The 22409-nt window shown below is 38.6% G+C and overlaps 1 protein-coding gene across 1 annotated transcript in view; it reads left to right on the forward strand.

Annotated features, from left to right (window-relative positions):
* LOC139940445 (major facilitator superfamily domain-containing protein 10-like) overlaps positions 1 to 22409 on the forward strand; it is a 130299-nt gene that overhangs the window by 27522 nt on the left and 80368 nt on the right. The window contains exon 3 of the mRNA XM_071936700.1: positions 17950 to 18039. The gene's annotated coding sequence lies outside the window, so the exon portion shown is untranslated. The remainder of the gene's footprint in view (positions 1 to 17949; positions 18040 to 22409) is intronic.

Consider the following 22409-nt stretch of genomic DNA (forward strand, 5'->3'; position numbering starts at 1 on the left):
CAAAACCGTGCCGTAATAAAAACAATTACAACACAAAGTCAGATTCACTTTACCAAAAGAAAAGACCGATTTGTTAACGACAAGGTCTCGAAAACACCCCATGAATAAATTAATATTTTAAAAACCCTTACATGTACACGTAACCATTGTCAAGCCTCGCCCCTAGATGACGACGTACATCCTGGCCCCGCCTACTTTTTGCCTTATCACAACTGAGCATACAACGTTCATCACTCTTCCGCAATCAATTGAACTTTTTCATTAAGCAAATAGATAGCTTGAAATGTATTGATTTATAGCCAGGCTATTACCACAAATTGCCTGAGCAGATAATCAAACTATAGATGTTTAGAAATCGTCCTTTGTCCGAGTGACTGTCATCTCCTTTTCCAGAAAGGGCACCGTGTCCCGCTCCGAAGACGATGCCCAGATTCGGCGTCTAGTCCCCCGGTGGCTAAACGGTGAAGGCGGGGTGGCCCCATTACGAAGTGAGCATTCAATATACAGAGTTTGAATAGCGTATTAGCATGTGAATCGGATTGGATGGACTAGAGTAGGCCCAGATAGCCCTCATGTCTCCTCTATTGTAACTACTGATCGGTGTTCTTTCATTGCATCATTACACTCATCATCCCCAGACAATGATGAGCAACAGTGGTGGTCAAGAGATCCCGACTCTGTGTCTGGTTGTGGACCCGGTCATCACCTCCCAGTGCCCGCTATGTCTTTCTTGTTTGACCAGTTTACCCAGACGTGTGGCGTGTCAAATGACTTTGGGCCAATCATAGACGCGACAGTATTGTTACATGGTACTATACAGCTCGAGTAATAATTGCTTCTAACCGTAGTAGGAGCTATATAGGATGGGCAACATGGACCCTTCAGCTCAATACAATGCTTGGTTTAGAGAAGATAACAAGCTCAAAACGGATTGTGGTTTGCAATTAAATCAACAACATGCTTTGGTAATAGCTTGACACATTGCCAAGTAATGTATGTTTGTTTGTTTGTTTGTTTGTTTGTTTGTTTGTTTGTTTGTTTGTTTGTTTGTTTGTTTGTGTGTGTGTTTGTTTGTTTGTTTGTTTGTTTGTTTGTTTGTTTGTTTGTTTGTTTGTTTGTTTGTTTGTTTGTTTGTTTGTTTGTTTGTTTGTTTGTTTGTTTGTTTGTTTGTTTGTTTGTTTGTTTGTTTGTTTGTTTGTTTGTTTGTTTGTTTGTTTGTTTGTTTGTTTGTTTGTTTGTTTGTTTGTTTGTTTGTTTGTTTGTTTACGAGCATTGTACATGCCAAGCTCATAAACACGAGTTGGTTAATGTACAGATGAATGTTATAACATAAAGCAAGGACCTGAGATAGAAAATAAATACAAATTTAATGTATGATTCGATGCATTAAATAGCCACCCCCATTAAAGACATTGCCCACGCCCACCTGCCCCCACAGCCATGAAAATGTTTGACGCAACGCGCACTGCCGTCGATTTCACCAAATTCTTCTTAACTTAGGATTAATCTTAGGGCTTATGACGAGTTCAGTTCCGTATCCGAAGACGTATGGACGAATTTGACTCATCCTAAGTTAGGACAAGTAACTCTTCCTAACTCGATAGTATTAATCCAAGCTTTTCGTGAAGTAGGCTGCAGCAGGGGACCTGTAAGTTTGATGTATAGCCACACGGATTTAAACCTCCCTCGTGCTTCAATACAAATTTTAAAAAACCTAACCGTTGGAAATTTGAACTGTCACGTGACAACGGTTCCCCACTATATCACGTATGTGTGTGTGGTTTACTGTGGACAAGTAGTTCAACACCAATTCGCAAAAGTACATGACATAACAGAGTGAGAAGTGCACCAATTACTTGTTTTTTTTGCTGCTCTCGTTGTTGATGTTATTGTTGTTGTTGTTGATATTGTTGTTGTTTTTGTTGCTGTTGTTGTTGTTATTACTGTTGTTGTTGTGTGTACCAGAAACACCGAGGAAACATTCAGGGAATTCATCATTTTGCTTTCGGAGTGAAGGGTTTTGCAATCGAATTGCCGAATCAAACAGTGATTGTGTTTACGAGATGTTATATTATAGTTTGATAGCTGGGACTTACATGTGCATTGGCTGTGTTGTGTATAGATTCGAATTATTTATGGGCACATGTTCAGAATGTTTAGTATGGCATTACCAATAATAGAGGTGACGACACAATGGCACCTACCCGCTCAGTGTGATCAAGGGGAAATGTGGAAGCTAAAATCTGTAAAAGAAATGTTGAATTTCATGTTCCATTGTAAGAGATATTTCGGCCGGATATTTTCCAGTCAAAAGGACTTCGCGGTGAATACATTTTGACATGGTTTTCAAAACTCAATATTCATAACGAAAACAGGTGTTGTTTACACCGTAGATTTATTGGAATCATTATCTACAATTGGTGTCATTGTACTTTTATTTACAAGATTGTTTTTTGGTAATTAGGTAATTTAAACAACTGACCGCCATTCACCCTGCTCAGGTGAGCACATTAGATCGTTTTATTATAGCGAACTGTAAACGGATTTCAAATAACGCTTCGATACAATAGGAATGGTGTCATACAAGATATTAACAGTATTGAAACTCATCAACCGTATTTTCTTGCCGGTTTAAAAGCATCATGTGTCAACCGTCATAACTTCACACCTTCCCGTATGTGTTGATGATGACCAGCCCGCTCTCTGATGACTCTCTCGTAAGGTGTGATAGTTTGTCTGGTTTGCTGGTGGGGGCTGCAACATGCCGTCTGGATTCGAGATCCAACGGTCATCAACCCCTACTAGCTGCTCGGTGGGACAGCCAGATTCTCGGTGTGTCAGTGAGCCCGCCCTAACCAATCCGTCACCCAGCTATTTAGCTAGGGGGGGGGGGAGAAAAACCTGCTGAAAAATCCAGACAAATGGGTCAAGCAAGGCAGCTCGGTTGTTAAACACAACTCGTCGCGGCTCGCTGAGCCTTCTATGACGGCCTGGTTTTGGCGTCGCGCCCGCTTGACTATACCCACACCGCTCTACTAAATCTTGACACAAAAATAAAAAAATGGGATTCTGACAAAGGATAGATGAGCATGTATAGACGCTTGTGAACTGTCAACCAGAAAGGCCTTGTTGAGCTTGAAACTTATTCGTTGGGTAGTTTTGTTGTTATGGACGCCATGCTGACTGTGCTATCCAGTCTGCCGTATTATTGCATGGTGTAGGGCCAGTGTCTGCCAATCATAAAATATTGATTGATTACTAGATGGATCATTGGGAAAGACTTGAACAGTTCAGTCAATCAAAAGCGTCAATACAAATAAGTGAATAGGGGTAAAGAACACTGAATGTTGTTGACAATAACTAGACCAGATAAAGTGGTGTATACTCTCGGCAAAACTACGGTTTTAGGCACAGCAAACGGGAGAGTAATTCTACCACTATAATCAGTAATAATTATGAAGTCGGTTTCTTGAATGCACTGAACACATTTTGTAATTGCCAAAGACCAGTAGCAAATCTGTGAACGATAGCTAGGAAAATAATGAAAGAAAAACACCCTTGTTGCACAATATTGTGTGTGCTTTCAGGTGCCTGAAAAGGGGCTTCATGGCCTGAGTCTTCTTCAGATTCAAATATTTAGTGAGAAATTCTGTTTCTCGAAAAGAGAAATTACCTCTTTCTCTTACTTCAGAAGGATTTGTATATAAATATTTTGAGTAATTAACAACAGTGTCAAGTGCCTTTAATCAGCATTGTATCCACTATGAAGTTACCATAAACCAACTTCTTAAAATGTTCCACTTGTTTACGTGCTTGGGTAAACAAAATAAGCCAAACACGGTTTGACTTTTGTTCTGTCATGCTTGCTTTCCGCGTTTATAAAGTGAGCCATTGATTTTTGTTTTTGTATTATTAAAAATTGTCGACTTTCAAATCAGTGTAAGATTTATGGGGCAGACCAACCGAACGCAGCTGCCACACTTAGTGGGTGTTGTAATGAAGTAGAACATTATTGCATTCACGATTGTAACATATCTGTAAAGGCGAATGGCGCTATGCGCTGGAACTGCATCGATGCTATAGTTATTCCCCCATGTATAACAACATGGCTGTCTTTGTCCATGAGACGAATACAAAAATTTGCTGTTATTTATCGTTTGACTGTAATGGATTTGTAGGTTTTTAAGAGGACAATTGAAGACAAACGGAAAAGATTTTATCATCTGATATGGTGTGTAGTAATCCATTAAGAGGTGTTGGTTTGTGTCCCTAGTGGTTTAACGGCACCTACACAAAAAAGGCTCTCGGCTACTCAAAACTAGTGCCTGATTTTGCTCTTGCTGTTCCAGCAGCCGATTTTACGAAAAGCAAGGATGCATCCTATCTCGAGTTATAGGACAAGATATCGAGTTCCGATACGGAACTGAACTCGTCCTAAGTCCTAAGATTAATCCTAAGTTTGGAAGAGTTTGGTGACATCGACGGCAGTCTTCTTTTCTTCTTTCCTTGATAGTGTTCTTTGTTCGTAAACTTGAAGCTAGGTGATTTAAATTTAGGTCAACAAAATGTGTTTTTTATGCTTGTTTTAAAGGCACTGGACACTCAAAATTACTTTTTAGCATAAACCTTCGTGGTAACGAGCAATGGAGAGCTGTTGATAGTATAACACATTGTGAGACCGGGCTCCCTCTGAAGTAACGCAGTTTTAAAAAAAAATTAAAAAGGAATTTCTCACACAATTTTTAACAGACTTCAGGCCTGAAGCCCTTTTTAGAGTTCTGAAAGCACACACATTTGTGCAACAAGGGTGTTTTTTCTTTCATTATTCTCTTGCAACTAAGACCAATTGAGTCAAAATTTTTACAGATTTGTTATTGTATTCATGTTGGAAATTAACACCAAGTGAGAAGACTGGTCTTCGACAATTCCCAAATGTGATCCAGTGCCTTTAAAGATAGGTGATTTAGAATCAGGTCAACAAAATAAGTTTGTTTATAGGATATAGTTTTTAAACCTCTTAATTTTGTTTGGTTGTATTGCGTATGAACTAGCCTCTTTCTTTATAACAATTCAGTCAGTCACTCAGGTGTTTTACTTTCCAGTTAAAGATTTTGTTTGTACAATTTGAAGGAGGATTCCCCTTGAATTTGCAGAAAACATCATGTGCCAAGAAATCGGCAGAATCCCTAGCTATAATTTGATGTGGACCTAATTAGCCTTATAGGCAATGCAGGATGGAAGACGATGACATAGTTGAATTTAAGTGTGTGATCATTTCTTACTTTGGTCAAACTTCGTTTCTTTGGCGACGACTACCATGTAAGGAGAATCCAATTTGTCTTGGTAACGCTATAATTCAAATGCCATTAACTTACTGTGGGTAGCGACAGACGTAGTTAGCGGTCCCCGCGTGGACGTCGCCCCGTGCATACATCGCGTCCAACGGGTCCAGTTAGAGCGACGCTGTAGTGAATGATGGGTTAAGACAAAAACCATGTTTATCAAGTCGCTTTCTGCGATTATTCATCCCTTTTTGGAAGATCTAATCTCATCTTATTTGTGAGAGTTTTTTTGGGAGCTTCTTTAGTTGTCCTAAATCTTGTCTGTTTTATGTCAATAAACTGGGAGTGCAATGTGATGATGGAATTGAATTAACGAAGGGAATAAAACTGACGCGAAAATATTATCTGTGGGTACCGAGTGTATAAAGATTGGAACCAACTTGAAGTAAATGCAATTATCAAACATTCCCCTCTTGTTTTCGTCATGTGCAGTTTGGATGACTAATTCGAACATCTCTGGTATATCTATTTTGTCAGCTTAAAGACACTGGATACTTTTGGTAAGTATCCAAGACCAGTCTTCTCACTTGGTGTATCTCAACATATGCATAAAATAACAAACCTGTAAAAATCTGAGCTCAAATGGTCGTCGAAGTTGCGAGATAATAATGAAAGAAAAATAACCCTTGTCACGAAGTTGTGTGCTTTCAGATGCTAGATTTGAGACCTCAAATCTGATTTTGAGGTCTCGAAATCAAATTCGTAGAAAAATTACTTCTTTCTCAAAAACTATGTTACTTCAGAGGGAGCCGTTTCTCACAATGTTATATGATATCAACAGCTCCCCATTACTCGTAACCAAGTATTATGCTTAAAATTATTTTGAGTAATTACCAAGTATGCATGCAGCATCAGAGTCCAGCTTTCTCCAGAAGACGATCAGAGCATACTGATCGAAACGTCGAGTTTAAACCAACGGTTCTTTTCAGAACCACCCCAACTCATTAGAGATAGTCATTACATGGTGTTACCGCAAACCTTTCTAAAACGTAGAGACACTCTTTAATATTTGGATGTTTTTGTTTATTAGTATAAGTTTCTCGCGGATTGTTGATCCTCTGTTCAAATCTTGAAATATTGAATTTCAATTCAGATTTCTAAAATCAGTATCGGCTTCAGTTATTTGTCAAGTAATAATCACATAAAAAAAGTATTGTTTGTGGGAGACTTTTCCTTAAAGCCATTATACACTTTCGGAACACAAGAAAATAAAAATAATAAAAATAAAAATCACAGATTTACAAATAACTTACAGGGTTTACAGAAGGTAATGGTGAAAGACTTCTCTTGAAATATTATTCCACGAAATGCTTTACTTTTTGAGAAAACATTAAAACAATTATCAATTCTCGATGTCGAGAATTGGGGTTTTATTGTAAACACATGTCATGACACGGCGAAACGTGCGGAACAAGGGTGGATTTTCCCCGTTATTTTCTCCCGATTCCGATGACCGATTGAGCCTAAATTTTCACAGGTTTGTTATTTTATATATAAGTTGTAATACACGAAGTGTGGGCCTTTGGACAACATTGTTTACCGAAAGGGTCCAATGGCTTTAAAGGCACTGGACACCATTAGTAATTACACAAAATAATTGTTAGCATAAACACTTACTTCGGTAACGAGCAATTGAGAGTTGCTGATGGTAATAAAACATTGTGAGAAACGGCTCCCTCTAAAGAAACGTAGTTTTTGAGAAAAATTGTTTCGCTCTTAAAGAAGACTTCAGGCCTGAAGCCTTGTCTATGCATCTTAAAGTACACACTGTGCATTAAGGGTGTTTTTCTTTCATTATTCTCTTGTAACTTCGTCGACCGAGTGTGTCAAAATTTTACAGTGTTTTTATTTTATGCACGTTGGAATACACCAAGTGAGAATACTGGTATTTGACAATCCATATGTGTCTAGTGCTTTAAAAAGCTGGATTGACGTAAAAAAACATATGAATAAATACACATCCACATATAAGGTTTTTGAAGACTAATTTGTGCACCCCTCTCAAGACGGGGTCTTAAGCCTTACTAATAGAGATTTAGCTGTCGTTTTTCTGTAGTCTGTGCTGACTGTGGTTGTCTCTATGTTGTCATGTAGGTCTATCCCATGGGATATTTTAACTGATCAGCCCCTACCAGACACTAATTTGAGCCTCTCCCTATACAAGGTTGATGCACCAGGTGACCTAGGCAGATGTTTGATGAACCCTAACTAGGCGGGTTAAGGGCTGCTAAATGAGCAACAACGTTGAACAGGTCGATGGCAACATTTAGTCCGGTACCGGTGAATACAATAGGCTTACCACTCAATGGGGACGTAAGGGTCCTAATCCTAGACATGTAGGCTCAGACGGTCTTCTCATCTTTCCCCTTAAGAAAAAAAAGAGGTTATGATTCGTGACAATAGGATGCTAAGTCCTCAACAAGAGACGTTAATGGTTGTGTTTCTTCGGCTGATCGAGTTCTATACTCGATAAGGGTTGGTCATTGTGCGGCGGCGTCACGGCGTCAACACACGGGAGACTAAGCACTATTTGACGGGGGAGCTCGAGGAGGCTGGCCGGTGCCAGCCGAGGAGACCGAACATAACTCATCTTAACAAATAATATTGAATTATTAGTTGGAGATAACTGGTTTAAACTGTGGTCCTTTCAAACAGACAATAGGGTATGGTTGGTAGCGCCGATAAATATCCTTCAATTGCTGTTGACAATGACAGGCACTTCATATTAAATCTAATGGGTTAGATAGAGTTGGTTTTCAATAGTTTGTATCCTTTGCGAGGAGCGGAACAAAATTAACAATTGTATAAATCCTTGATTTAGTTCCCAAAAATGTCGGCGTCTTTTTCGGGTGCCGGTCAAAAGTTCGAGAATAATAGACGAAAGCAAAAGGAATAGAAATCTTGTAGGCCTTATACAAATACGTTTTCATATATAAAGATTCTTTGCAAATTTCATAATAAAAACGAGAATTCATTTGATTGATTGTCGGGACAGGGTTCGCTGTAGTTCAACAGTAATAGTTTGTACTGAATATTGCACCCCAAATGGGGTTATCTTTGATATAAAAACTCAGACTTACTGATATTTGAGTCTGTTGTGGATACCCGCATATTGTTGATAGTTTTACTTTATCCATTGAGGAATATCCCATGTATTGTTATCAACATCCAATTAACGGGACCATCAGCGCTTCATCGAGGCCACTCCGGTCTTTAGCTGGTTCTTTTTCTCTTATTATAGGTGGCCTTTCCATGAAGACTTTGGGAACGGTATAGAAGATGAAAACTAGCAAAGCTTAAACCCCTGAACCCATTGGCCTCGATCCCTCTTAAACCAGGCGCCAAAAAAAGACAGCAACCAAATGGCGCCATGAGCCATCGCTTTCAATTGTAAAAGTTGGTTTAGTTTTTCTTTCTATACGGATTTATATTTACTGCTCATTATCTTCGCTCCAACTTTTTTCAAATCAATTTATGGAGACAACCAATATTATTACAACTTTACTGCTGTTGCTTCCTACCCTTTGTTGAACTTATTTAGGGGTAATTTATATTTATCTTTAACTGATTTCTCACCCTTCAAGTGGGTTTAGATAGTAATTGATTTTCCCATCGGCATATTATTTACTCGTTATCTTCACTTCAAGTTTTTCAAACCCATTTCTTGAGACAGTCAATATTTTCTACAAAATGCTGTTGGTGTGCACGCGTGTTTTGTGTGAAAACTTATTAAGGGTTAATTTGTATTTCTTGTATTGATTTCTAACCCTTAATTAAGTGGGTTTAGTTTTCTTCTTCCCACAGCATAGTATTTACTCATTATCTTCACTTAAACTTTCTCAAACCGATTTCTTGTGACAATCACTGAAAATCAATATTTACAAAACTGTGGCGTATACACGCCCTTGTTGAACTTATTTAGAGGTAATTTGTATTTCTTTCTCACCCTTCCAGTAGGTCTGAATAGGTTACCGTGTGAATGCTCAAATGACTTTCACATTAGCCCGTTTCACACGAGCCCTCTTAACGATGGTCGTTGGCAACGAAATCTCATCGGTGTTATAAAAATCGCACATTTGCGCCATGCAAAAAGAATGCGTGTGATGAAGTCTGGAAATTGTTGAGTGCTGTGTTAAAACAACTGGATTATTTTTCCATAAATAATACAAAATATTAGAAACTTGTTACGCAAGCATTTCTTTTCGGAGTCACCGTACCTCCTCAAGCCTTTGGAAAGGGTGTAATCCTGATCTTAAAGGCAGTGGATACTATTAGTAATTACTCAAAATAATTATTAGCATAAACCTCACTTGGTTACGAGAAATGGGGCGAGGTTGATGGTATAAAACATTGTGAGAAACGGCTCCCTCTGAAGTGACATAGTTTTCGTGAAAGAAGTAATTTTCCACGAGTTGATTTCTAGACCTCAGGTTTAGTACTTGAGGTCTCGAAATCAAGCTTATGAAAGAACACAACTTCGTGTGTAATAACTTCATTATTATTTCGCAACTTCAACCACCGATTGAGCTCGAATTTTCACAGGTTTGTTATTTTATGCATATGTTGAGATACATCAAGTGAGAAGACTGGTCTTTGACAATTACCAGTAGTGTCCAGTGTCTTTAAGAACACACGTTTGGTAACGACTCCGCAAATTCATGCCACTTAACTGATATCTGTTTAGAAGTACAGCTGCTTTGGTTAGTAAAAGCGTTCTGAGAGACTATTCACTTCGAAGTACAGTGGTTATGGAAAAATATATCAATTTTTATAAATACAATTTTGAATACAAGGAGCGGTTTTTTTTTATATATATATTTTTTGCTGCGTGGCCTTATTCGCTTCGGATTTTCGGCACTATCTTAAAAACGTAACCACCTTTTGAAAACAATCTTCACAGCCACGTTAGTTTGTTTGTATTAACATATATGATTAAAACAGTCGACCGGTTAAACAAAAACAGGTATTCTATGCCTTTAATAAGGGTAGACCAAACCGGGCTGAAAACATAATGCATATATATAAAAATGACGAATCGGTAAAATTTTTACTGAATTGGATTTGGCCATCGAAGTTCCAAGAGAATAATGAAGAGAAAAACACCCTTAAATCACACATCTGTGAACTTTCAAATGAAAAGGCCTTGGTGCTTGAAGTTTTCTGTTTTTTGAGTGAGAAAGTACCTCTTTCTCAAAAACTACGTTACTTCAGAGGGAGCCGTTTCTCATAATGTTTATTATCCAACAGCTCTCCAGTGCTCGTTAGCAAGTATGTTTTTATGCTAACGATTACTTTGAATAATTACCGCAGCGTGTGTTGTCTATTTGTAATGATTATGACATAAATCTTTGTGAGACGTGGCTCCATTGACGTGACCCGTGACATTTAACTTTTTACCGGGGGACCTTCTCCCGCTTTAAGCTCAGCCAAACCCTCGGGCAACATGTAAGTTTTCATGATTAAAACTCTTTATGTGTATTCTAAAAGTAGCAACACAATTATGCGCTTTATTTTTTAATGGGGGCTATTTTATATCCCTTTGATTGTTTGTGCCTTATTCGGTGGAGTCATCAGCCAGTGGTTGCCCGGTTGGTTATTCATCGCAGGCAGATGTTGAAACCATATAAAGTCATAGGGGTTTGTGGTTTGTTTCTTGATTGTGAGTTGGGAGCCTGAGTCTGCTATCCGCCCAACTGTCAGTTCCAGTACCAACATTGGTTATTCAAGCCTACTTTATTAAGAGTGCTCGTCGTTTTTCCTATAGATATAATAATTAGAGAAGATTCCTAAGTTGTATATATATATTGGTAGCTCCATTTTTAAACTATGGTGCATTATGAGATGTTGTAATTAGTGGTGTATTATAAGGACTAAGCCAACTGGTGTAAGAGTTCGGTATGTCCTAATTACTCTACACTACAAAACTACATCATTAGGAGGAAGGATTTGGTAAGCAGTCGGATTCCTCTCTGAACAAGCACGCTCCGTAGATTGGACCTATTTTCATCCTCGGACAAAATTTCAGGTAATTACGTTCAAATGAGAGATAACAAGCAATGAGAAAAGGAATGCCAGCGGCTCTCACAAGACGAACATACAGGCTGAAGATTGAAGACAAAACTACAAGGTCTCACAAATTGCGCACTTTCATTGAATGACATTGTGTTTGCCTGATTGGAAACAAACATGGTTCTTCTCTCTACATCTCTTCATAACGGGAGAGGCATATTTGTTAATACACTACGGGTTGCCCTGGGCAAGGGGATACACAAACGACTGATGATGAAGTTTTATCTGATCATTTTTTCCTTTTTTGATGGTATACAAGCCGAGAGGAGGTCGGCCCACACGTGTGCGCTATAATTACCCGTACTTCCCTCGAGCAGAATAAAAGTCATTTTCCCCTACGACGATGGAATATTACCAAGCATGTTGAGAGATCATGCCGGGATCGAAGATTCGATGAATAGAGCGTGTTGATGGGGGACGACAAGTTACACAACTAGAGAGAAAAAAAAACAAGGACATCATGTGACAAAAGTCTTTGTTCAGATGGAATCGCTGAAATGTGTAAAAACAAGGGTTTATACCACATGCTGCGATAATCATTGTCTTGTGTCCTAACTCTATGCAATGAGAAAGTGTATCAATCATAACAACGGGAGCAGACTTGTTATTTGTTTTTGCAGCAGTTTTTTGTGGCGTTTATTTGTTTTAGAAGGACAATCAAAGAAAAGATTAAACGAAATAAGAAGTTTTGTTGCGGATGGACTTTTCTTTTCCCGATTATTTGAAATCATTGGGTCAAGGGGAGCCGATTTTACAAAGAACTAAGATTGATCTCAACTTTTTCATTTTAATTGTTGAGCGAATTGTGATGTCACAATCACTATTCGGTAATGGTCTAAGAACTCGTCTCAAAGGCATTGGTTATTATTGGTATTACTCAAAATGAGTGTTAATATTAAAAAGTCCTCGGTATCTAGAATTTGAGAGCTGTTGAGAGTATGAAATATCGTGAGAAACGGCTCCCTCAGGGGTAACGCAGTTTTTGACAATGAGGTAATTTCTCACCCAAATATTGAAAAACTTCAGGACTGATGTCTTTTTAGGCATCTGGAAGCACACACATGTGTTTAATAAACCAGGTTTTTTTTCTTCTTCTTCGTTCTTCTCTTGAAACTTCAATTGTCCAATTGAGTCCAAATTTCACAGATTCGTTATATGCATATGTTGGGATACAGCAAATGAGAATACTGGTCTTTGAACATTACCAAAGGTGTCCAGTGCCTTTAAGATAAATCATTGTGCTTTATACCGTACGTCACGAGCAGTAGTAACAAACATGATCAAACATAACAATATAAACAAGTTCGACAACAAAAACATCTTCCTGCCATATCTTAATTCCCGTTTCCTCATCCACTTCTATACTTCTCCACATTTTCTTACTTCATCTTCCATTCATATGATCCGTACTCATTAAAACCAAACACCACGCGATGACACCATCATCAAAAGACTGCTGAAGATAATTAGCAAATTATCAAAGCCTTTAACCCTGTTATGTTGAAGTGATGTGAGGTAGTGTTATAATCAGGACAAAGTCCTGCTCTTACGGTCAGTGATGTCCGTCTCATGCCACTAAATAGTGTAGTGAACGTCAAATGTGGCAAGATCAACACTACCGGAGGAGCGAGTCTTCTTTCCCGTTGAACGACCTATCTTGACCGGGTGTCAACTGATATTTTAACGGCCGCACTCTATCTACAAGGACCCCTTCGCAAAGCAATCTGTGGTTATTTGTACATGTCGCAGTCAAATGGTACTGAATGTTCATACTACTGCTTTCCACACCTCCGTCTGTAGAAACAATTTTCTAGTTCAGTAGGTTTAATTATAACCACGCCAATAAGGTGGGTATAATGTTATCATCGCAGGATACAAAATGTTGAGTTTGATGTTGCTTTTGGGCGGTTGATTTTGTTGCAGATTTGTGGTATAATTTGTAGCTACTATCTCTTTCAAAACCAGGGGTTTACTCTGAGTTTTAGGCAGGTTTCGAAAGCATTTTGGAGGCATTGCATGTATCTATTTATATTGATTTGCGGTAACACCATGTGTACATCTTCTTTACTATGTAGATTTGTTTCTTTTGGAACTAGGTCTTGATTTGAAAGAAAGAAAAAAAATCATAAATAAATAACACGTCACTAACTGGTGTTTTTCCGTTGTCACGTAAGTCCGTGAGTGCGCCCTCTTGTTAGAGGTAGACCACAAGGGATTGCAGCCGTGAGTGTGAATGGCTTTAAAGGATTTGTTTAATATTTAAGGTAGTTAGACTACGCCCTCTATCGCCTAATCAGTGGGTTACAAAAAATATCTATGTAAAAGTATAAGAATAGACTGTGCTTTAATTTGTTGACAAGGACCTATTTGAAAACCAAGGAGACTGTTTGATGAAAACGGGTGTATTTTTGCAACCAGTATTAATTGGGATGATTGTGTCTGTATATAGACCCAGAGAAGGTTATTAAATATTAATAATTGTCATCGGTCTTGTTGAGTCACAAAACAGGATCTCGTAGATAATGGGGGAGGTTAGAGGTATCTGTTTAGAGATGAAAATATAGAGTTGTGAGAAAGTTGGATGAGAAAGGGGAGGGAGGTAGGGTGGTGAGGGGGAAGAGATTGGTGATAGGAGGAGGCAGAGTGGTGAGTGAGGGGAAGGTAGAGTGGTGAGAGAGATGGGAAGGTAGAGTGGTGAGAAGAGAGGGTAGAGTGGTGAGATACTAGTGGAAGATACAGTGGTGAGAACGTGGTGATGGATGGAAGGTAGAGTGGTGAGAAAGTGAAAGGTAGAGTGGTGAGAGAGATGGATGTAGAGTGGTCAGAGATATGGGAAGGTAGAGTGGTGAGAAGAGAGGGTAGAGTGGTGAGAGAGGGGAAGGTAGAGTGGTGAGATACTAGTTGAAGGTACAGTGGTGGGAACGTGGTGAGAGAGGGGAAGGTAGAGTGGTGAGATACTAGTTGAAGGTACAGTGGTGGGAACGTGGTGAGAGAGTGGAAGGTAGAGTGGTGAGAGAGATGGATGTAGAGTGGTCAGAGATATGGGAAGGTAGAGTGGTGAGAAGAGAGGGTAGAGTGGTGAGAGAGGGGAAGGTAGAGTGGTGAGATACTAGTTGAAGGTGCAGTGGTGGGAACGTGGTGAGAGAGTGGAAGGTAGAGTGGTGAGAAAGTGGAAGGTAGAGTGGTGAGAGAGCGGGTGAAGATAGAGTTTTCAGAAACACTTAATTACATAGAGTACGAGGGGGGGCATCATATTGTGCTGAGTTCTTTAAGAACATTGTACCTTAAACAACCCGATGTTTTGATCAGTCTGGTGGTTGTCTTCACGGGTGTGCATCCCCAGATCCCCCGACCATTTCAAACTTTACTGCGCGATTAGTATTTGTTGGGGGTTTTCGTATTGATTTCCGAATACATATTGTTGCATATTTTACCTAATAATATTTGCAAATGTCAAGTCAACCCAAATCGGCAGAAAGTTTACACCGATTAAACAAGAGATCGAACGCTTTACCATAAATCAAACCGATTTGTAATGATTTCATAATATGCTCGTGTAGCTCTTATACTACAGAAATATGACATATCGAGGTGAAACTTATCTTGATAAATGATTACAAGTTTGGGACAGGGAGGCGCCGATTGGAAATGCGTCCACTAAAACCAACGCCAGCAACCAGTCTTAGACCGAACAAAGGCCAAACTATTGAATGATTGATCTATTCAATGACATTAAAGGCACGGGACACTATTAATTACTCAACAAAAACATTCTTGGTATTGAGCAATGGAGAGTTGTTGATATATACAACATTGTGAGAAACGGCTCCCTCTGAAGTATGGTAGTTTTTGATAAAGACAAAAAAAAGACACACTCAAATATTAAAAGATATGAAGCTTTTTATTAGGCATCTTACATCACCCAAATTGTGCAACAAGGGTTTCTGTATTCATTGTTATCTGGCAACTTCGATGACCAATTGAGTCCACGTTCTCAAACATTTTATATTGTATGCATAATGCTGGGATAGTGCACCAAGTGAGAATACTGGTCTTTGACAATTTACCAAAAGTGTCCAATGTCTTTAAACTTTGATGAAAACAATCAGCGGTGACATGTCGAAACGATCCCACCGTTGATTATGATAAATGTGCCCTTTTCGCCAACCCTCAGGCGCCCGCCCAAAACTGTGTTCACTCAAAAACTTCACCACCACCAATAAGCACAAAAGGTATTGATTGGTTGTGAATTTGAGATGATCGTTACTTTAAACCTAGACTTGACTCAAGTCCCAATCCATCGTTTTATGATACTCTGCTGTTTCGCATACTCGGGACCACATTTTGACGGCGAGCGTGCACTGTATACGGCTTGTTTGCTGGTTGGCATGATATGCTTAGGTATCACACGAGATAACGGGACTTGAATCAAGTCTACATCAAATCCAGTTGAATACAATCAAACTCAAACAGGGAGGCTGGCTAACATGTTGTGTACACTGTAATGTTGATACGGGGGAAAAGGCGGTCAAAATATAGGCATTGTTATCGACAAGCAAGATAATGTAAGATTAATTAGCTCACAGCTCCATTCTTGTTGTCCTAAGCGCGTCCCATAGTCATAGATCTGCCCTTTGGACGAGTATAGCTTCAAACATAAACCTATAAAGACCTGGTTTTGATTCTCTACTCTTTTTATCAAAATGTATTATTCGGTTTTCAAGTGTTAGGAATACCAACGAAACTGTTTATTTATTTTCTCTTATCAAATTGGAACTTTGTGTTGATGCTTATCGTTGAGTTTTGTAGGTTGATGTGAATTCAAATTGCTTTTTGAATGACTCGGATTTGGGGCAAAATTTGCGATGATCTCTTTCTTGATGTTGGCCTAAATTTGTCAACGATTAATTGTGTTTAAAGGCACTGGACACCTTTGGTAATTGTCAAAGACCAGTCTTCTCACTTGGTGTATCTTAACATATGCAAAAAATAACAGATCTGTGACAATTTGAGCTCAATTGGTCGTATGAAGTTGCGAGAGAATAATGGAAGAAAAACACCCTTTGCTCGCACAAGTTGCGTGGATTCAGATGCTTGATATAGTGACCTCAGCTGAGGTCTCGAAATCAGTTCAAATATTCTGGTAGGAAATTACTTCCTTCTCAAAATCTACGTCACTTTAGAGGGAGCTGTTTCTCACAATGTTTTATACTATCAACAGCTGTCATATTGCTCATTACCAAGTAATTTTGTATGCTTAAAATTATTTTGAGTGATTACCAATAGTGTCCACTGCCTTTTAAGGACATCCACGATATTATGTTATTATCAACCATCACAGTGATTTCAATTCAATGAACATTTATTTTCATGTCGACAATAACAATTCAAGCATACACTAGAAAACAAACATCGTTGAATATAATAATGAAGGACAGACGCAATGTATAGAATTTGAAGATAATTAACTACAACAATTAACATAATAGTCATCATGCAGGGAAAAAGTTTAAGCATAATGCTTTTGTATATTTCCCCGAGACAGACAAGGACTTGGACGACAAGGGAAAAAAAAACAGAACAAAGAAACATAAAACAAACAATGACACAGACCAGACTAATCAATAACAATAATTATCGACACCACAGTCTTTGTACAATTAGTGTATATACTACAGTTACAAATACATATTCAAGAGGTGCGGTTTCAATTTCTTTGAGAATGTATTAATTTCAGTCTGTCGTGTTGAGAAAGAATTCTGGCAGACTTTGCTGTGGTTCTGCTTTTTGTGTTGATTCAGGAATGTGTTCTAAGGAAGTCCATTGGTCTGAACATAAGATCTTTCCAAATTTCATGTTCAAATAGTGATGCCATTTTAGAGAGACAAACTTTGATTTGATCTGAAATTATCCCTGTCGCAAGAGGGCGCTAGCTAGCTATTAGAAAAGGCAAATGATGCATGATGGGCACAGTTGCGTAGAATTGAAGGAACTTTTTCTTAGTTGCAGATGTGGAAGAAAACCAAATCTCAAAAAAACAAAACTTGGCTCAAATTTAAATCGTTTTGCAATTGATTGCGTATAAGCAATGTATTATTTTACTGTGTCGCTTGTTCACCTGAGCGTCACCCATAATTTTGTACTAACTGTGGCAGAAAAGTTTGCATAAATTCTCTTGCACACCTTTGTAAATGACAAATACCATGCCAGCCTTTTCACTTGGTGTATCTCAACAAACGCATAAAATAACAAACCTGAGAACAATGAAGCATAACACCCTTGTTGCATAAACTTGTGTGCTTCCAGATGCCGAAAAATGGCTTCAGGCCTGAAGTCGTTTAATATTTCAGTGATAAATTTCATTTCTCAAAAACTACAATACTTGAGAGGCAGCCGTTTTTTAAATTGTTTTATACCGTCAACAGCTCTCCATTGCTCGTTACCAAGTACGTTGTTATGCTAACAGTTATTTTGAGTAATTTAACTGCTCATACAGTACTTTTAAACATTGTTCTTTTTTGTATTCACTTCGTTCCAGCCTGAACCAATACGCATGCTCGTTGACCTCTGACCTACTGACCCCCGGTCACCTCTTCCTGTTTACGACAGATTCGACCGCAATACAAAGGTAGGTTTGTATTGTAGTGTTAACCTATTCGAAATATATTTTTCCATTGTTTGCCCCATTACTAAACAATATTGAGTTCGGTCGCTGTATTAAATTATACTATGTATTAATTTTGTTCTGTCTGCAACTCTGATGAAAAATAGTGCGTCTACATGTTGTGTTTGTGCTCGTTCCAATTTTGTATTATCACTTTTTTCGCAAGAGTTTGTACAAGCTCGTCAGACCATCCCATAGGTCCTGGATGAGACCGGTGGGGCCGAGCGAAGTTTTGAAACATTTAGTTTTTTTCTGAGATTGTTTTCTCAATATTGTGTTTTGAAGCAAGCAGTGTTTTGTTTGTAGGAAGAAACCATAAATGAATAGTTAACTTTCGGTACCGCCATGTGTATTGGCTCAGAAAGAGCCGGTGTGTGGTCTCGACGGTTTGAACAGTACAATGTGCTCGTCTTCTCCTGAAGAGTAGAGAATACTGCTCGAAACGTCGAAACTCCCTCAAAAGAGATAGACACATGGTTGTACCCGCAAGTTTACTAAAAAAAATTATAGTTTCTTCTTATTTATCCACACCATGTAAAGCTTCAAAAGAGTGTTGTGTTTCTTACTCTGTGGTCATCTTTATAACCGACTCGCAATATTTGATCTGATTCGTACGGTCGTTTTGGAGAAAGGAATATTTCTGAAGACTTTGATCGCGCCGAGCGTGTCTATAGCTAGAAAGCCACCGGGCAATCGGCACATAACCCCCGGTGATTTATTCTGCCTGTCTCGCTACGTATCATAATCATCCCGTGCAATGGCCATTTATTTTATAGTCATGCAGTGTATTAACTACCGATTAATTACACAAAAGTAATTTTCTTCAGTTCTGTCCTCGTAATCTAAAGATCTAAGACCTTCCAAAATCCACATGTAGGCAAAATTTAATATCAAGATTAGAAGCTTTTGTTTTAACGGGTGGCATATTAAAAAGTAATTAGTGTCATATTAATCTTGTGCAACTCTGTTAAGAATCTTATCTGTGACAATTTCATTCAGGATACATGTGTGTAATGCAGTGTTTACTTTCCAATTCGGGATGAAGTAAATTAGACGCTAGAGGTCGCTGTTCCCATTGACCATTGTAAATGCTTCATCACTTCCTGAATATTTCACCCGCATCCTGTTGTTGTTTCTTTCTTTTTTGGGGTGTTTGATTGTTTGATTGTTTATTTGTTGTGTAGATGATCTTCCCGTCAAGGGAACTCGGCAAACTCTAAACAAGGGGTTATATAAAAGCCAATCATTCTCATACAAGCATTGATTTAACGTCTATGAAACCGGTGAAAATTTGGACTCAATTGGCCATCAAAGTTGTCATGTCAGAGAATATTTAGATGTAAAGGAAAAACACCCTTATTGCTCAAATTTGTGTGCTTTCAAATGCCTTAAAAAAAAAACGCTTCAGGCCTCAAGCCTTTCATCAGATTCAAATATTTGAGTGAGAAATTACCTTTTATTTTATTTTAAATACGTTACTTCGGAGGGAGACGTTTCTCACAATGTTTTATACTATCAACAGCCATGCCCGTCACCCAAAGTAAGTTTTTGTGCTAACAATTATTTTGTGTAATTACCAAACGTGTCCATATTAAGTGCCTTAAATTTCTGCTGAATGGAAAACCAATTAGATACTGCACTGTGCAGGAGTTCTGTAAAGTTATAAACGGCATTCGCAACATTAGTCTAATTTGCCTGATATAGAAAGTGAAATACAATGCGCCCAGCCCACTGATGGGAAAACAACCTTTGGAACTAACTCAAAACAATAATACTTCTAAAAGGAAACATCGGCAATAAATTAAACGAGGGTTGTTGAAGTTGAAGGACAGTCAGAGTACCGGATCACTCGGTTATTATCACTGCGTCTCCATGTTTCCGCTTTGATAACACAAACAAGAAAATACAACACCAAAAGCTGCGCTGCGATCACGCCTTTAGACTTGGTTTCAAGTCTGTGATCGGGGTTTTGATTCGTCCTGATAGTCGATACAATATTGACTGAAACAGCGCCCTCTTGTGGAAAACCTCCATCATTAGCCTACGGTGTGAGATTACGAGTTAGAGCGCCTTATAGCTACTCTGCGGGGAATTCTTCGTGGCTGATGCAGAGAAATAACCGCAGTCTCAGACTTGAAGTCAAGTCTATCACGCCTTGGGCGAGGAATCATGGGACGTGTCAAAGGTCAAACCACACAGTACATGTGCCATCTTGTTAGGCTGGTCTATTATTTTAATATTTCCTGTATTGCAAAATAAACTGGATGGCCAAGCCTGGCATGGGTTTTGTGTGGATTCATTACAGGGTTTGGCTGAAAGTTGTAAATTATTCAGAAATTATTATTATTCAATCTTCGTGGTCCTTTGGGATTGGCCTGTTATGATTTCACTCAAGTTTATCAATTTGAGAATTGGGAAAGCCAAGTAGGTGGTGTGTGGGGAGGGGGGGGGGCGGGGTACATGGCAAGACAACCAGATGGAGATAGGGGAAGAATGAGCTGATAAACTCGAGCGTATTACAAATAAACTAAATTATTGTTGATGAATTTCTGAATTCTTTCACTTAACATCCCAGGCCTCAAAAACAAGTTTGGTTATTTGTTTGTTTAAGAATAAACAACAAATAAAAGTAAACTTTCGTGTTTTAAATAATTCTCTTTATAGGGAGTGTTGGCTCTGAAAAGAGCCGATTTTGTCTCGACGTTTCGAACATACCTCCTGCTTGTCTTCGTGTTTGTTTGTTTGTTTGTGTGTTTGTTTGTTTGTTTGTTTGATTGTTTGTTTTTGTTGGCTCTTTGTTTTTGTTTGTTGTTTTCTGTCTTGAAACCTCTTGAATCAACCTGTATAATGGAACACAATGGGTACAGCTGTTAATAGATAAAGTTGATTTTCCTGTGCTTTTCTTTTTGACTGCCCAAACAAGATACAGACTCCCTTATACTACCTCAAAGGCATGGCAACACAGCTTGTACCCGTAATTGCATAGATTGAATGAACAACAGAAAGTAACCACATCAATTCAAATGACCATATTCAGACTTTTGACGACTAATAATTGTAGTAAATCTAATTGTTTTACTTTCATGGTTAACCTTGTACATGTATAGGTATAGTGCATTTACACTCACACATATGAATATAATTGTTATGGTGTGAACGCAGTGGTATTATGTACATCCTTATGGACCTAATATAACCTTGGGTCGAGTATAAATCGACAATTGGACCAGTATCTGAAGCTTGTTGGAGACGGCATTTGTGGAGCCATTTCCTCAATTCGTGCTAAAACAATCAACCCGGGCACTTATCATCGACCAGATGCTTCCTGCCGTTGGAACGTGCCCGGAGGACCGCATCATGGCGCGGTGGTAGAGAGCTCGGGAGCGATTCACACCTCGTACTCTCTACCAGCAGGAGGTCATGCCTTTGTATATCACTTGCTAGCACATTGCTAAGTTACAACTTCATTGTAAGCCTTACTTAAAGGCACAAGTACACTATAGGTAATTATTCAAAATAATTGTTGGGATAAAAACTTACTTGGTAATGAACAATGGAGAGCTGTTGATACTTATAAAACGTTGTGAGAAACGGCTCCCTCTGACATAGAATAGTTTTTGAGAAATTGGTAATGCCTCACTAAAACAATAAAATACTTCAGGCCTGAAGCCTTTTAGGCATCTGAAAGCAAACGCATTGTGTACAACAAGGGTGTTTTGTCTGTCATTATTCTCTTGCAACTTCAACGAACAATAATTGAGCCCACATTTTTATATATTTGTAATTTTAGGCATATTTTGGGATACACAAAGTGAGAATATTTTTAATTGTCTTCGGCAATATTGCCAAAGGTGTCCAGTGCCTTTAAACTGAAGTCTGGAGCGATCACCACGCCTGTAGCAACAATAGCATGTAATGAACTCTGATTTGTGATTATCATTATTGCCCCAGGCACCTCGTTTTGGAATCCATGTGGGCTGGCAAAGATAGGGTTCAAAGCAAAGGGGAGGGGCTATTGCAGAACGCGGATCTTTTCTCGATGTTGAATTTTAGGACTAGTCCCAGCACCTCTAGAAATTTTCAACCCATGACTTATGGATTTATTGCTGTTTTTTAGTGATTCTTATCATGTGTTTGTTTATTGAATTATTACCATGAATCATAATTTCAAATTTTATGACGGAATGACTCGTAATCCATTCTCACTACTTGAGGAAACCACTTATTTGGCAAGGTTTTTGCTTATACAGCTTAGCGAAAAGGTTTAAAGCTGAACTTGTTGGAGAGAACATCTTGACTTATGCCTGAATTTACTGTGATAACTTAAATGGTTT

Source organism: Asterias amurensis, chromosome 8 (genome assembly GCF_032118995.1).
Source record: "Asterias amurensis chromosome 8, ASM3211899v1".
Lineage (NCBI taxonomy): Eukaryota > Metazoa > Echinodermata > Asteroidea > Forcipulatida > Asteriidae > Asterias > Asterias amurensis.